This window comes from Mobula birostris, chromosome 13 (assembly GCF_030028105.1).
Source record: "Mobula birostris isolate sMobBir1 chromosome 13, sMobBir1.hap1, whole genome shotgun sequence".
NCBI classification, from domain to species: domain Eukaryota; kingdom Metazoa; phylum Chordata; class Chondrichthyes; order Myliobatiformes; family Myliobatidae; genus Mobula; species Mobula birostris.
In genome coordinates this window covers 35,606,183-35,620,259 of record NC_092382.1, presented here as the reverse complement: position 1 = coordinate 35,620,259, position 14,077 = coordinate 35,606,183, and the positions used below count along the sequence as shown (strand labels likewise).

General features: G+C 48.9%; 1 protein-coding gene across 4 annotated transcripts in view; it reads right to left on the bottom strand.

Annotated features, from left to right (window-relative positions):
- The window catches only part of LOC140206725 (uncharacterized), a 29,077-nt gene extending 26,588 nt beyond the window's left edge, over positions 1-2,489 (bottom strand). For 3 of the 4 annotated variants that reach the window (XR_011888369.1, XR_011888370.1, XM_072274910.1), the window contains exon 1: positions 2,403-2,486. The gene's annotated coding sequence lies outside the window, so the exon portion shown is untranslated. Of the gene's footprint in view, positions 1-2,402 lie in introns of all 4 variants that reach the window. The other variant, XM_072274912.1, reaches the window with a different exon arrangement.
- Positions 2,490-14,077: the final 11,588 nt, after the last annotated feature.

Sequence of the window (14,077 nt, the reverse complement as noted above, 5' to 3'; positions counted from 1 at the left end):
TGGCCAGCTGAAATACCGCTTAATTTTTTTTTCAAGCTAAGTTGTATTTTATTGTCATTTCGACCATAAACTGCTGGTACAGTACACAGTAAAAACGAGACAATGTTTCTCCAGGACCCTGGTGCTACATAAAACAACACAAAACTACACTAGACTATGTGAGACTGCACAAGGCTACCCCAGACTACATAAAAACAACATTAAAAAACTGCACTAGACTACAGACCTGCACAGGACAACATAAAGTGTGCAAAAACAGTGCAGTACAATAATTTATAAACAAGACAATAGGCACAGTAGCGGACAAATAACAATATAATAATAAATGATGTGAATGTCAGTCTAGACTCTGGGTATTGAGGAGTCTGATGGCTTGGGGGAAGAAGCTGTTACGCAGTCTTGTCGTGTGAGCCCGGATGCTTCGGTACCTTCTGCCTGATGGAGAATTATGGAGAAGCTGCAATATCATCTCTCTGTAAGAGGCTTAAGCTTTCTTCTTCCTCTGTAATAAATGCCTTCAGGGATTATGTGGAGAATCGTGGACACCGCATCCCCCAAGATTTACGCCCATTACTGAGCTGTTCACAAGTTATTCCTATTAGTACTGCTGAGTGTGAGAGAGGATTCAGTCACATCAACTTGATAATAACAACACACTCAAGGACTCTCATAGATCATGTATCAGCACTTATGTTTGTTAAACTACACAGACCTCCTCTAGTTCAGTGGAATCCTGAGCCGTATGTCACAACATGGCTGCAGTACCACAGATCAGCAGATGATACCAGGACAAGAGTTGCTTCAGACCCCCGAATACATATTACGCCTGACCCTTTGAGGAAATTATTTTGAAACTTCTCATTGGCGGCATTTGGTAAGTAGGTAATTACTTTTAAATTGGTAAAACACATGATTGGTTTCTTTTTCTTTACTCGCTTGATAATTATATTTTATGATAATTAGTGAGTGCAACTGAGTAATACTTTGTCATATTATTAAGTATTATATGTTTTATTGTACCAGTTATACACTGAAATGTACTGATAGGCTATACTATTGTTAATGTTTTAACTATCAGTATATTTCTGTGGAGCTCTGGAATTGATATATTTCTTTCATCTTGGTTTACCATTATACCAGCGCCAAAGAAGAAGAATGTGGGCTGCCTTAAGGACTATTGCCCAGCAGCACTACATCGACAGTCATGAAATGCTTTGGGAGGTTGGTTATGACTGAAATGAACTCCCGCCTCAGCAAGGACCTGAACCCACTGCAATTTGCCTGTCGTCACAATAGGTCAACGGCAGATGCAATCTCCATGGCTCTTCACACGGTTTTAGACCACCTGAACAACACAAGCAGCTATGTCAGGCTGCTGTTCATCGACTACAGCTCCGCATTTAATACCATCATTCCCACTATCCTAATTGAGAAGTTGCAGAACCTGGGCCTCTGTAATTGTATTCCAGTCAGCTCCATTTTGGGTACTAGCCTACAAAGTATCCGGACATCTTTAGGAAACGGTGTCTCATAAAGACACCATCCATTACAAAGGACCTCCAGCACCCAGGGCCTGCCCTTTTCTGACTGTTACCATCAGGTAGGAGGTTCAGAAGCCTGAAGGCACACACTCAGCGATTCAGGAACAGTTTCTTCCCCTCAGCCATCCGATTCCTGAATGGACTTTGAAAGCTTTGGACACTACCTCACTTTTTAATATACATCATTTCTGTTTTTACACATTTTTAACAATCTATTCATTATGCATAATGATTTACTTTTTTATTTATTATGTTTTAATTTATTTCTTATCTATGCCAGAATATGTATCGCATTGAACTCCTGTTGCTAAGTCAACAAATTTCACGTCAATTGACTGTGATAATAAACCTGATTCTGACATTATAAGAAGCCCTATATGTATATATATACCACACTCAATTTGTTTACCTGTTCATTACTCGAATGGGGCAAGGAGGTTGCCCAGTACATGAAATCAGCAGGTACACAAACTGGGTGAGAGAGGGGATATAGGAAATGGCAAGTATTTTGTCAGCTCCGGCACCTGAAACAATTAGCACTGCACCCCTGCTGAAAGGACATCCCACTTTCTAACAACCGCCCCCTTTCAGGCCCAGGGTCCCACATCTTTCCGACCACTCACCCCACACCCACAGTCCACCCGTAACCTCTACCCACACACAGACAGATCCCCTTCACCCCAAACCCCCTCCCAGCCTGGGAACCACAACTGACTGATCCCACAGCCCGGGCTCGGGCGCAAAGCTAAAACCGGGGCTGCGGGACCGGACAGCCCGGAGCCTGCAGCCGTCCGGCAGAACTCGGTCCCGGCCCTTTCCAACTGCAGCAAACCCCCGATTTACACAAACTCCATTACTCACCTCCCCGATAGCAGAACTGCCGGCGACAACTGTGATGGGCACCGGGCCGACGGTCAGCAGGCTATTCGCCGCAGCACCACCCGTGGCCGGAGGTCAATGCAGCGCCACCAGTGGCCGGAGGTCTGCACATCGCCGCCGGTGGCCGGAGGTCCGTGCAGCGCCGCCGGTGGCCGGAGGTTCATGAAGCGCCACCAGTAGCCGGAGGTTCATGCAGCGCCGCCGGTGGCCGGAGGTCCATGCAGCGCCGCCGGCGGCCGGAGGCGGGAGTGACAGCGGAGAGGTAGATCACAAACACGACAAACTGCAGATGCTGGAAATCCGGAGCAACACAAACAAAATGCTGGCGGATCTCAGCAGGCCGGGCAGCATCAATGAACATTGGACGTTTCCAGTTGAACCCTCCTTCAGGACTGAGATGGAATGAGGGAAATATCTGAATAAAATCGGGGCGGGCGAGGAAATGCCGAGCTGGAGGGTGATAGGTGAAGCCAGGTAGGTGGGAAAGCTCAAGAGCAGAAGAAAATAGAATCTAATAGGAGAGGAGAGTGGAGAATAGGAGAAAGGGATGGAGCAGTGGATCCAGAGAGAAGTGTTCAGCAGGTGAGAGGACGTGAAAAGTCAGAGAGGAAGAGAGGGAGTGGGAGGGAGGGGTGAGGGGGAGATTTGTTCATCGGAAGGAGAAATCAATATTCATGCCATCAGTTTGGAGGGTACCCAGACGGAATTTAAGGTGCTGATCCTGGACCCTGAGGGTGGCCACATCTTGGCACAAGAGGAGGCGATGGGTTGACACGTCGCAACCGGAATGGGAATCGGAGTGAAAATGTTTATACACCGGGAAATCCCGCTCGGAGCGGATAGTTCAAAGGTTAATTTATTATCAAAGCAGGTATCCATATACAACTCTGAGTTTTTGTTCTTCTCCTGAGGCCACGAAACAAAGGAAGAACATGAACCCCGTTCAGAGAGAAACATCAAGCTCCCCCAGCATAAAAACAAGAACGGCATCCCGATGGTCCACCTTAAAAAATACCCGTCTCTCCGCACAAAACGCAACAATAACATCGACACCCCTCCCCAAATAAAAAAAACTCTACCCCGCACAACTGCGGAGGAGCTAAATATAATTCCTCTCTTTGATCAGCTGTCTGAATGATCCCCTGACTCTGAGAGGAAGGGGTGTCTATGGTCCACATTGTCAGGGTGTTGAGTTTACCAGGAGACAGAGACTGCAGGGACGGGAGGTTTTCTGGTCACTAATACACTGTGTGTGGACCCCGCTGGCAATTCTGGTGTTGTGACCCGAATCGAGACAAACACCACGCTGCCCACTCCACCAACAACACGGCACAGCCGGACACATAACAGGGACTTTACATCTCACAACACTGGATTCAGTGATGAAACCCGTGATTAATGTTGTAGTCCCACTGAAATCATAAGAAATGTCCATTAAGGTGCTTTTGAATAAGAGCGATCCCCCACAAGTGACGTCACACAGGCGCACCTACGTGCCTGACGTCACACATGGGCTCCCCACACTGGCATCTGCCCTCACGTGCGCGGTGTCTTACGTCACCCACGCGCTGGAGAGCTCGAGCTTTATCGGTTTAACGGCTGGGCTACTAATCACGTGACCAGCCTCTTCCCTCCCACCGCTGTCAACAGAGGATTCAGGAGCTGCGCTATTCCCATTGGTGCGAACGGATGTCAATCATTGGTTACAACCAGTCGCGGAGGTGGACCGGCCGAGAGGGCGTTACCCCCACTCACACCGTGGGTCGCACAAGTGTCAAACTCCTCATCCGAGCGGAGCAAATCCCAAAGTAAATGTCCGCTTTCTGATTTATTTCCATTTCCCTCCGAGGGAAGTTGGGGCGTTTGTGAAGCGTCTCCTGCGGCCGGAGTCTGATGTATCGCTGAGAGGTAGGAGGAGACCGCTCGGCCCGTCGGTTTGATGCCGGTTCCCCGGGGAGGGAGAGGATGAAGACGGTGAGAGAGGGGGCGGACAGGATGTTTGTCCCGGTGGGGACAGGAGGGGCTCATCTGTGGAAATGTCTGAGCCCACGGTGGTGGCGATTCACCACATTGGGGGGCAAACACCGGCAGACTGTTGCCCTGCGAGCGGGGCCGATGGTCCGGGCAAAGTGACAATTATTTGTGTTTTGTTGAGATTGTACCGGGAATATGGTGTAAAATCCCGCTCCCCACACTAACACGGGTCACACAGACCAAAGAACAAACTGCCGGAGGAACTCAGTGGGTCAGGCAGCATCTGTGGAGGGAAATGGACCGTCAACATTTCGGGCCGAGACCCTCCCTCTGGACTGAGAGTGGACGGGAAATAGTCCGAGAAAAGAGGTGAGGGGTGGGGATGGGGCAAGAGCTGGGGAGTGAGAGGTGGATCCAGGTGAGGGGGAGGTGGGAAGGTGGAAATAGTGACAGGGGTGGGAGGTGAGTGGTTGGGGCAACACGGGGCTGCAGAAGATGGAAATTAATTCCATAGAGGATTAACAAAGAGGTTAGAGAGTATTTGTTATAGAGAGTGCAATGAAGATTCACCAGACTGATCCCTGGAGTGGTGGGTCATCATATGAAGAAAGATCAAATGTGATAACCCTTTCATTTGGAGAATTGAGGACCGAGGGGTGAACACATTGAAATGCACAACATCATTACCGGTTGAACCAGGGATCCCAGTCTCTGAAAAAGGGGGTGGACTGTCCGGGACTGAGATGAGGGGAAATGTCTCCACTCCGAGGGTGGTGAATGTCTGTAAATCCCCACCACAGAGGGCGGTGAATATTCGGTGATCGTCCTCACATAAAACAGAGGCCGGCAGATGTGTGGAGACTGAAGGGATCGAGGAAATGAGGATCAGGCAGAAACATGTGGCTGAGATGGGAGAGCAGCCGCCATCTTGTTGATGGTTAGAGGGGCTGAATGGCCACCTCCTGCTGTTTCTCACTTGGTGTTTCAGTGTTCCTGTCCAGTGAGGCCGGAGGAATGTGAATAGGAATTAGTGTTTATAAACACAGACTGATTTAAATGAAACCTGCACATTTCCAGTTTGTGTCTGAAAAGTGTGTTTGATCGGGATGGGAATCGACCCCATAACTCTGTGACCTGGAGGTGGAGGGAAAGGGACAGGGAAGATATGGAGGGATATGTAACTATGCAATAATGTGGGAAATGCGGCGGATGGGTCGGGCAGCGGGTAAGGAGTGAGGAGCAGAGTCACCGGTTCAGGTGGGAGACCCTCCACCCGTCACCTGATCCCGTTTCCTGTTCACATTTCCCCGCAGATCTGCAGCATCTGCCGCTCACTGCTCTACGTGTCCGTGTAGCTTCATCTTCTGCCCATTCAGACAAGGCAATGAGATCCGGATCTGTCACGTCCTCTCGTCGTGGGTGGACAATATGTTTTTATCTGCAATATTTTCAGCATGTTTCATTCCACTGTTTTTACCTGCTGAAGTGCAGCCAATGTTTCTGGATCTATGGCCCATTTATGTGAGAATTTAGCCTTTTCTATTTATCTGAGCTTCTCATAAATGTGTAGTTTAGTTAAGCTTCACTCCAGAATTTGCAATGCAACAACCCAGTCAGTCAAATAGTTCCACACAATTAAAATAGTTTATTTTTATGTTGTACTACTTACATAATTTAACTGTTTAATATGTATGTTCTTATTTTAAATCACAATTGTTAAAATCTATTGTTATGAATTAGGTTCTACTGCTGCTGCAGAGACAATGAATTTCATGATATATGCCGGTGCTATTAAACCTGATTCTGATATTGGTATGGGAGACCCACACCGGTCACCTGATCCCAGTCACCGCAGATCGTAAAGCGAGATTGAAGCCTTATCTATTTATCTGCATTCCTCAGAAATTACAACAGTTAAGTTTCCTTCTGTGGTTCCAGAGCAGGAGCTCAGTCTGTCTAATATTTCCACACAATTAAAATGGGAATTTGTTTATTATCATCACGTACTGAGCTACAGTGAAATTCTTGCCTGACGTACCATCCACACAGATCACTACATTACTACAGTACATTGAGCTGATATACGACAAAACAATAACTGTAACAAAGCATTATGGCTACAGAGAAAGTGCAGTGCAGATAGACATATGGTGCAGGGTCACATCGAGTTACATTGTGAGGTCGAGCCCATTTTATCATTCATTTGGCTTATAACTGCAGACAGGAAGCCGTCCTTGAGCCTGGTGATACGCGCTTTAAGGCTTTTGTATCTCTTCCCCGATGGGGGAGCGGGTTTGCAGCAAGAATGTCCGGGTTGTGAGGATCTTTGAGTACCCGGCCTGCTTTTCCGACGCAGGGGAAGTGTAGGAAGAGTCCATGGAGGGGAGGCTTGTTTATCTGATGTTCTCTGCTCTCCAAAGTTCTCTGCGGTTCCTTGCAGTCATGGGCAGAGCAGTAGCCATACGAAGGCGTGAAGTATCGACAAGAAGCTCAGAGACCTCGGCCTTCACCCTGCCTTGTGTAGCTGGATCCTGGACTTCCTGTCAGATCGCCGGTAGGTGGTAAGAGTGGGCTCCCTCACCTCTGTCTCTCTGACCCTCAGCACACATACCCCACAGGGCTGTCTCCTTGGCCCCCTCCTTTACTCACTGTGCACCCATGACTTGTGTCGCAACCCACAGTGCCAATCTGCTAATTAAATTCACTGACGACCCTACATTGATTGGCCTAATCTCAAATAATAACTTTCAATCGATCAAATGCATCCTGACAAGGCTCGGTCCAGACAAACTTTTCAACCTTCTTTGTGTAAGTGAAAAGGGGGTTGGAGTATGGGATAGGAAGGGTTAAATGGTGTATGTGACCTGGAAAATATAGCAGCGGCGGGAACTAGACAACAGAACCGGGCACGGTTAGGGTGTTGCAACTGCATGCTCATCTCTCAGAACAGAAGCGCTGACTGACCTGTACCTCTGCACCTGAAGCTGTTGTGACCCTGATGAAATTGCTGACCACTAAACCGTCATAAGCGTGGACAGGGGAAACAGCTGCTAACTGAAACCTTTCTTTTGGATATAAATGTAACCTTGTACTCGTGCTGGGCAGAGCTGACTGCCAGACGCTGTAGAAGCGTATGGTGGTTACCTCTGCTCGGATCAGGTTGAATAAAGAATTGATCGTGGTCTCTGAGTGAATGGTGAATTGATAAGGACAACTTGGCGAGCCAGCCAGGAGTCCCAACGGGAGCCTCCAGCGGCCCTGGTGTTAGTGAACTAGCGATCCACTGGACGCCGCTGAGACGGACGGGCCCACGGGGTGACTTTCCCCCGGTCCTCTCACGGTCTCCTTTGGTTGCTTGTTCCCCTCAGGGTTCCTGCTGAGCTGCTCAGCGGACTCCACGGACCACAGTCGGTAGAGGCCACGAGGGGAAGTGGTTTTAACGTTGACGGATTTCTGTATGAGAAATAGTGTCTGAGAAACAGGGAGTCCGGGACTCCGAGACCAGGGGCCGACACGCAGTGAAATAGTGTCTGAGAAACAGGGAGTTCGGGACTCCGAGACCAGGGGCCGACACGCAGTGAAATAGTGTCTGAGAAACAGGGAGTCCGGGACTCCGAGACCAGGGGCCGACACGCAGTGAAATAGTGTCTGAGAAACAGGGAGTCCGGGATTCCGAGACCAGGGGCCGACACGCAGTGAAACAGTGTCTGAGAAACAGGGAGTCGGGAACTCCGGGCCAGGGGCCGACACGCAGTGAAATAGTGTCTGAGAAACGGGGAGTCGGGGACTCCGAGACCAGGGGCCGACACGCAGTGAAATAGTGTCTGAGAAACAGGGAGTCCGGGACTCCGAGACCAGGGGCCGACACGCAGTGAAATAGTGTCTGAGAAACAGGGAGTCCGGGACTCCGAGACCAGGGGCCGACACGCAGTGAAATAGTGTCTGAGAAACGGGGAGTCGGGGACTCCGAGACCAGGGGCCGACACGCAGTGAAATAGTGTCTGAGAAACGGGGAGTCGGGGACTCCGAGACCAGGGGCCGACACGCAGTGAAATAGTGTCTGAGAAACGGGGAGTCCGGGACTCCGAGACCAGGGGCCGACACGCAGTGAAATAGTGTCTGAGAAACGGGGAGTCGGGACTCTGAGACCAGGGGCCGACACGCAGTGAAATAGTGTCTGAGAAACGGGGAGTCCGGGACTCCGAGACCAGGGGCCGACACGCAGTGAAATAGTGTCTGAGAAACGGGGAGTCGGGACTCTGAGACCAGGGGCCGACACGCAGTGAAATAGTGTCTGAGAAACAGGGAGTCCGGGACTCCGGGACCAGGGGCCGACACGCAGTGAAACAGTGTCTGAGAAACAGGGAGTTCCGGACTCCGAGACCAGGGGCCGACACGTAGTGAAATAGTGTCTGAGAAACAGGGAGTCCGGGACTCCGAGATCAGGGGCCGACACGCAGTGAAATAGTGTCTGAGAAACCGGGAGTCGGGACTCCGAGACCAGGGGCCGACACGCAGTGAAATAGTGTCTGAGAAACAGGGAGTCGGGGACTCCAGGGCCAGGGGCCGACACGCAGTGAAATAGTGTCTGAGAAACAGGGAGTCGGTGACTCCGGGGCCAGGGGCCGACGCGCACGATTTGTTTTGGAGGTCCAGGACCTCAATGAGGGGTTACCATCCCCGATGAAGTATTATGAGTATTAAAGCCTGCCGGTGCTAATAAATTGGGCAGCGGATCATTGGTAGTGACCTATTACATTTTTCTTTGACTGTGTTACAGCAAATTGGTCAGCGGGTTAGTGGCAATATCCTATTACATTTTGAAGCTGGTAACCATTCTAATTAGCGTAGGAGGGGATGGGTTGTGTAGATTAAATTGATCAGCACAGGGCAGAGCAGACGTTTGGCCAAACACAGGGGAAGTGGCTCTCCCCTGCAGTCCATCCGGATGCTGTAGCAACGTTTTAGGTACACTTGTGAACTAGTGGAAATCTCGCTTTTCTACGACTGACTGAGTTGGGGTCGCCTCGCACACGAGTACTGCAGTAAAAGATTCGGGGAGGGACGGGTGATATTTCACTAAAACTGCATCCAGCCTTAGACCGGTTGTCAAGAGGGGAAATCTCCCACGCGAAGGTCAGGACCTTGAAGTGGATTCGGGAGTAAAGTGATAAACATGGGTCAGACTTTGGATAAGGGGGACATTACCACGCCACTCGGAAAGATGTGTAAGGAAAATCCGGAGCTAGAAAAGAACCTAAGACGTCTTAGTGCGGGCTTAAATAAAAGATTGGTGGTGGGGGTGGAAATTGGCCGTTGGGGGGAACTTGGGACCTGGACAAATGCAAAAAAACAGAGACTGAAGTCTGGAAGCAAAATTGCTCTCAATAATGGAAAGATTTGATTACGATGTGGGTAAAAGTAGCGGACAGATTAAATGAGCGTTCCAGACAGACATCCTGGGAAGAAAATGCCAAAAAACGAAACATCCCTATTACCGATGATCAGGGCCAGGTCCGACCATATGTGGTTTTAAAGGCCTTATGTGAATTATTTGATAAACAACAAATTAAATCAACCGGGAAAGATGCACCTTTGGATATGTCAGGACTGCAGATTTCATTTGACACCGTCGAAGAAACCGACAATGAGGATGTAACAGTTCCTTCAGCCCCTGCAGGAATCCCACTCCCTCCCCCACCCGGTTTACCAAATCCTTCAGGTCAGGTCTCGAAACCACCCCGTATTCTCCTACCCCCACATCAGCCCTGTGACGGCCCCCGTCCCGGCATCCTCCATACTTCCCGGGACTATTACTGATGGCAGATCAGGTACCCCACAATTTTCGGACCATATTGCTACCCGAACTCACTGGCGGACCACACAGCTTCCAGTCCCAAAGCCCCGGCCGAAGCGCAACGCGGTGGCTCGCCCAACTGACGGACTGTTGGGCCACGGTCCCACCCGAGATCCCCAGGACCCTGATGATCCAGACCCCAACTCTAATTTTGATCATGAGTCCGAGAATGACTGGCCTCCGTGACCCGACAGTTCCCATTTAGGACTGTGCCTAATCCCCAGGCAGGCCAGCATAATCAGGGACCAACTATTGAGGTATACACTCCTTGGAAGCCTCGGGAAATGGCCATGATAATGCAAGGGGACCCCGACAAAAAGACCAATCCCGAAGGGTTCATAGATCACCTACTACGCGTAATCCGAATCTATCAGGCTACTTCGCAGGACCTTTATTGCCTCTGTTACATGGCCCTTAATCCTGTGGAACAGGAGAAATAGCGTTAGGCCCAAGGGGGCCATGCAGATTGGGCGGCTTTTAGTGCCGCTTTCCCCCAGGGCCCGGACCAGATCCAACGCATTGGAGACACCCTGAGAAGGGCCTTGTCCCAACCAATGGATCTCATCAGAGTATTGAATTGTAAACCTCGGAAAGACGAGGACAGTCCCGAGTTTTTTGACAGGTTTGCTTCCATTTACGCCACGTATGCCGGGGATCCCAACTTTGGCTAGGGAAACGCTTCCCCCCACTTTAATGCCCTCCTTGTGCAGTGCCTGCCGGAGGAGGTCTGTCTGAATGATCTCCGGCAACCGGTGGCGCTGCATGGACCTCCGGCCACCGGTGGCGCTACATGGACCTCCGGCAACCGGTGGCGCGGCATGGACCTCCAACCGCTGGTGGCGCTGCATGGACCTCCGGCCACTGGTGGGATGAGCAGACCTCCGGCCAGCGGAGGTGCTGCGGAGAACCTCCTGCTAAAGGCATGCGCAATGCCGACAGCAGCTATTGCTGGTGTGTGCCGTTCGGGCGGCGGTGAGTAAGATTTCCTCATGGTTGTGTAAATCTGGGTTAGGGCATTGAGAAAGGAGCACTATTCTGCCGGACGGCCGGAGCAGGGGTGCAGGCAATTTTTTTAGGTGTCGGAGCTGTAAGAGGGGCAATTGATAAGTTCGTGGCCTAAGTTAGAAGGCCTAAAGTTATACAGCTCTCGTTACATGCACGTGTAGTTCAACTCTTTGAGTGATTAGGCAGAACGTTTGGAGTTAATAACTTTTGTGGTATTTCTGTTTCAGATAATTGAAAAATGCTAGGTTTTCTAAAATTGGCGCCTTCCACCTCAGGCCACGAACTTACCAATCACCCCTCGGCATTTCAGCAATGATCAGCTTTATGCATGAGGAGCATTTGATGGTTCTGGACCTGTGCTCAATGGAGTTCAGAGGGATATTGGGGGTGGTGGAGGGGGAGATGTATGGTTAAGTAAACTCACCGAATGCTGAAAAGCCTGGATACAGTGGACATGGAGAGGATGTTTCCATTAGATAGAGAGTCTGTAATCTCACAGTAGAGTCTCAGAATAAAGATGCTTCCCTTAAAAACTCAGATGAGAAAAAAAATTTGGGGAAAATATGTCTGATCTGTGGAACTTGTTGCCGCAGAGATTGGTTGAAGCTGCCATTTGGGTATATTTATGACAGAAATTAATATGTTCATGATTGCTAAGTAGCTTCAGGGTGACAGGAGGAAGGCAGGAATATGGTGTTGGAATAAAACTCAGCTATGGTTGAGTGATGGGGCAGACCAGATGGATCAAATCACCTAATTCTGTTCCTGTGTCTTATGTCTTACCATGACTGACTGATGGCTCCTTCTTATCCCATATCGTTTTGTGACGTGTGAGGGACAATAAAAGATTGTTCACTGAGATGATTATATTTGCCTTCAACGTTTAAATTTCAGTGAGTTTTGTTCTTAGAAACATGAAGCAGATATGTTTGGTTCTCCTTTTTATTGTTAATGGGCTTCATTACATGTTAAAGTTAGACCTGCGGTGAGAGATTTATTGGAAGAAAAACCCCAAATGGAAGCAAACCACGACTGAAGACAAGGGAACAGCAACAAGTGAACCAGCCCGAGGATTGAGAGCATCAACTGGAGAGAACTCATCTGACTCGGAGATTCCAGTGATTCAGTCAGGAGAAAGTTTGGTGAGTCTTATTTACTCAAACACTAGTCCTTTAGACATTACATATCTGTACAAGAGAAGGTAGGAAGCAGTTGGGGTGAGACTGAATGTGCCCAGAAGAGCCAGTTATGCCTCTGTCAGACCCAGCTGCAATCACTCCAGGTCTGGTAATGTGCTTCCAGCAGCCCAGCCCTTTAAAACCACTCCTATTCTGTGGAAGTCGAATCCAGATAAAGTCACTCAGAGACCGTTTAAGTACAAACTCTTTATTCCAAGCACCCGGGGCTTACTCAGTCTATGACTGTTCCCGCCCAATCCACTAACTGACTAACAATTCCCCTTACACCACAGATATATCTGTCCAGATACCCCCCACACAAGACAGGCTGGAGCCAAAGTTATTTACTACATGACAGCCCCTAAAGACAAATTACAAAATAGTCATAATGGCTTACACACACGGAACAAACTGAAGCTGTCCTATCTCTATGCATGAGTGCACAGGGAGATAAGCATCCTGAAACCCTAGCTAGCTACCCTCAAGAAGAAATATGGCTCAGCATGGCTTAGCACATCTGTTGATCATCAGCAGTTTCTTTCAGAAAAGCAGGCTGCTATTGTTTAACGAAGTGTTAACCCTTTTACATACTTTATCATTCCCTCCTTTTGATTATTACTTGATCTACAAAGCAGTAATTTTTTACAGAGAAAGCAACAACGGTAATGATAACAATCATATGTACAACTATTCGGCCATAATGCAATATAATGCCCCACATATTACTGAACAGGCCTTCGAAGACCACCATTTCGACCCTTTGGTGAACCCATGTAAATCCTGCCCTACTTTCTTGATGCTGTCAATCTCCTTGGCAGTGTGCTTGGAGAGGGATGTAATGTTAGTAGAGTCATCAGGGATATAGGTGCAGCATTCTGTGTCAATAATAGCACAGGTTCCCCCTTTCTCAGCCAGGATAACATCTGAAGCCATACGATTCTGTGGGATTGTTTGCCGGATTGCAATCATTTCGGTGGATATTTCTGTTACTTGGGCCTGTGATTCTGTCAGAGCCCCTGCAGTATTGTGGCCAGCTCCTCAAGTGCTGTAGCCAAATTGATTATCTCTCGTGAATTCCTGGCTACTCCATAGGAGAGAAAAGCGATCATCCAAAATCGCTCAGTCTCAGCTTCTCCGCTGCTGGGCACCTGCAAGTATGGCCAGGATGCATGTTTCCCAGTATAGGAAGTTCTGTTTGAGAGATACCATCCCTCAGAACACTGACAGCCACAGTTATCTCTGACTGGACCACAGTTCCTCACCTCACTTCCCTGGGTGTTATTTGAGAAAGCTCAGGCTGAGAGTTCCTCACTCTGGTTCAGTGGGATTACTGTTGCGTAACCGGCAACAATGAATATTTACCGAGACAGGTTTTATAAAAACAACCAAACATTTATTAAACACGTATAAACGATAAGGAGGTAAAGACAAAGGAAAACTTTAACTGGAGGTTAACAGGTACGCAGTTGTTCACCAGCTCGCCACCCGACTCTGGTTCTTAAAGTGTTAAATGCTGAAAACAGTTCTTAAAGCGATACAGTCAGGTACAGTTCTTAAAACGATAACTTCGAAAGTCCAACAGTTTTACACATTCAATTGGGAGAGACTTCTCTGGAGAACGATTTCTTCACAGACGCACCTTT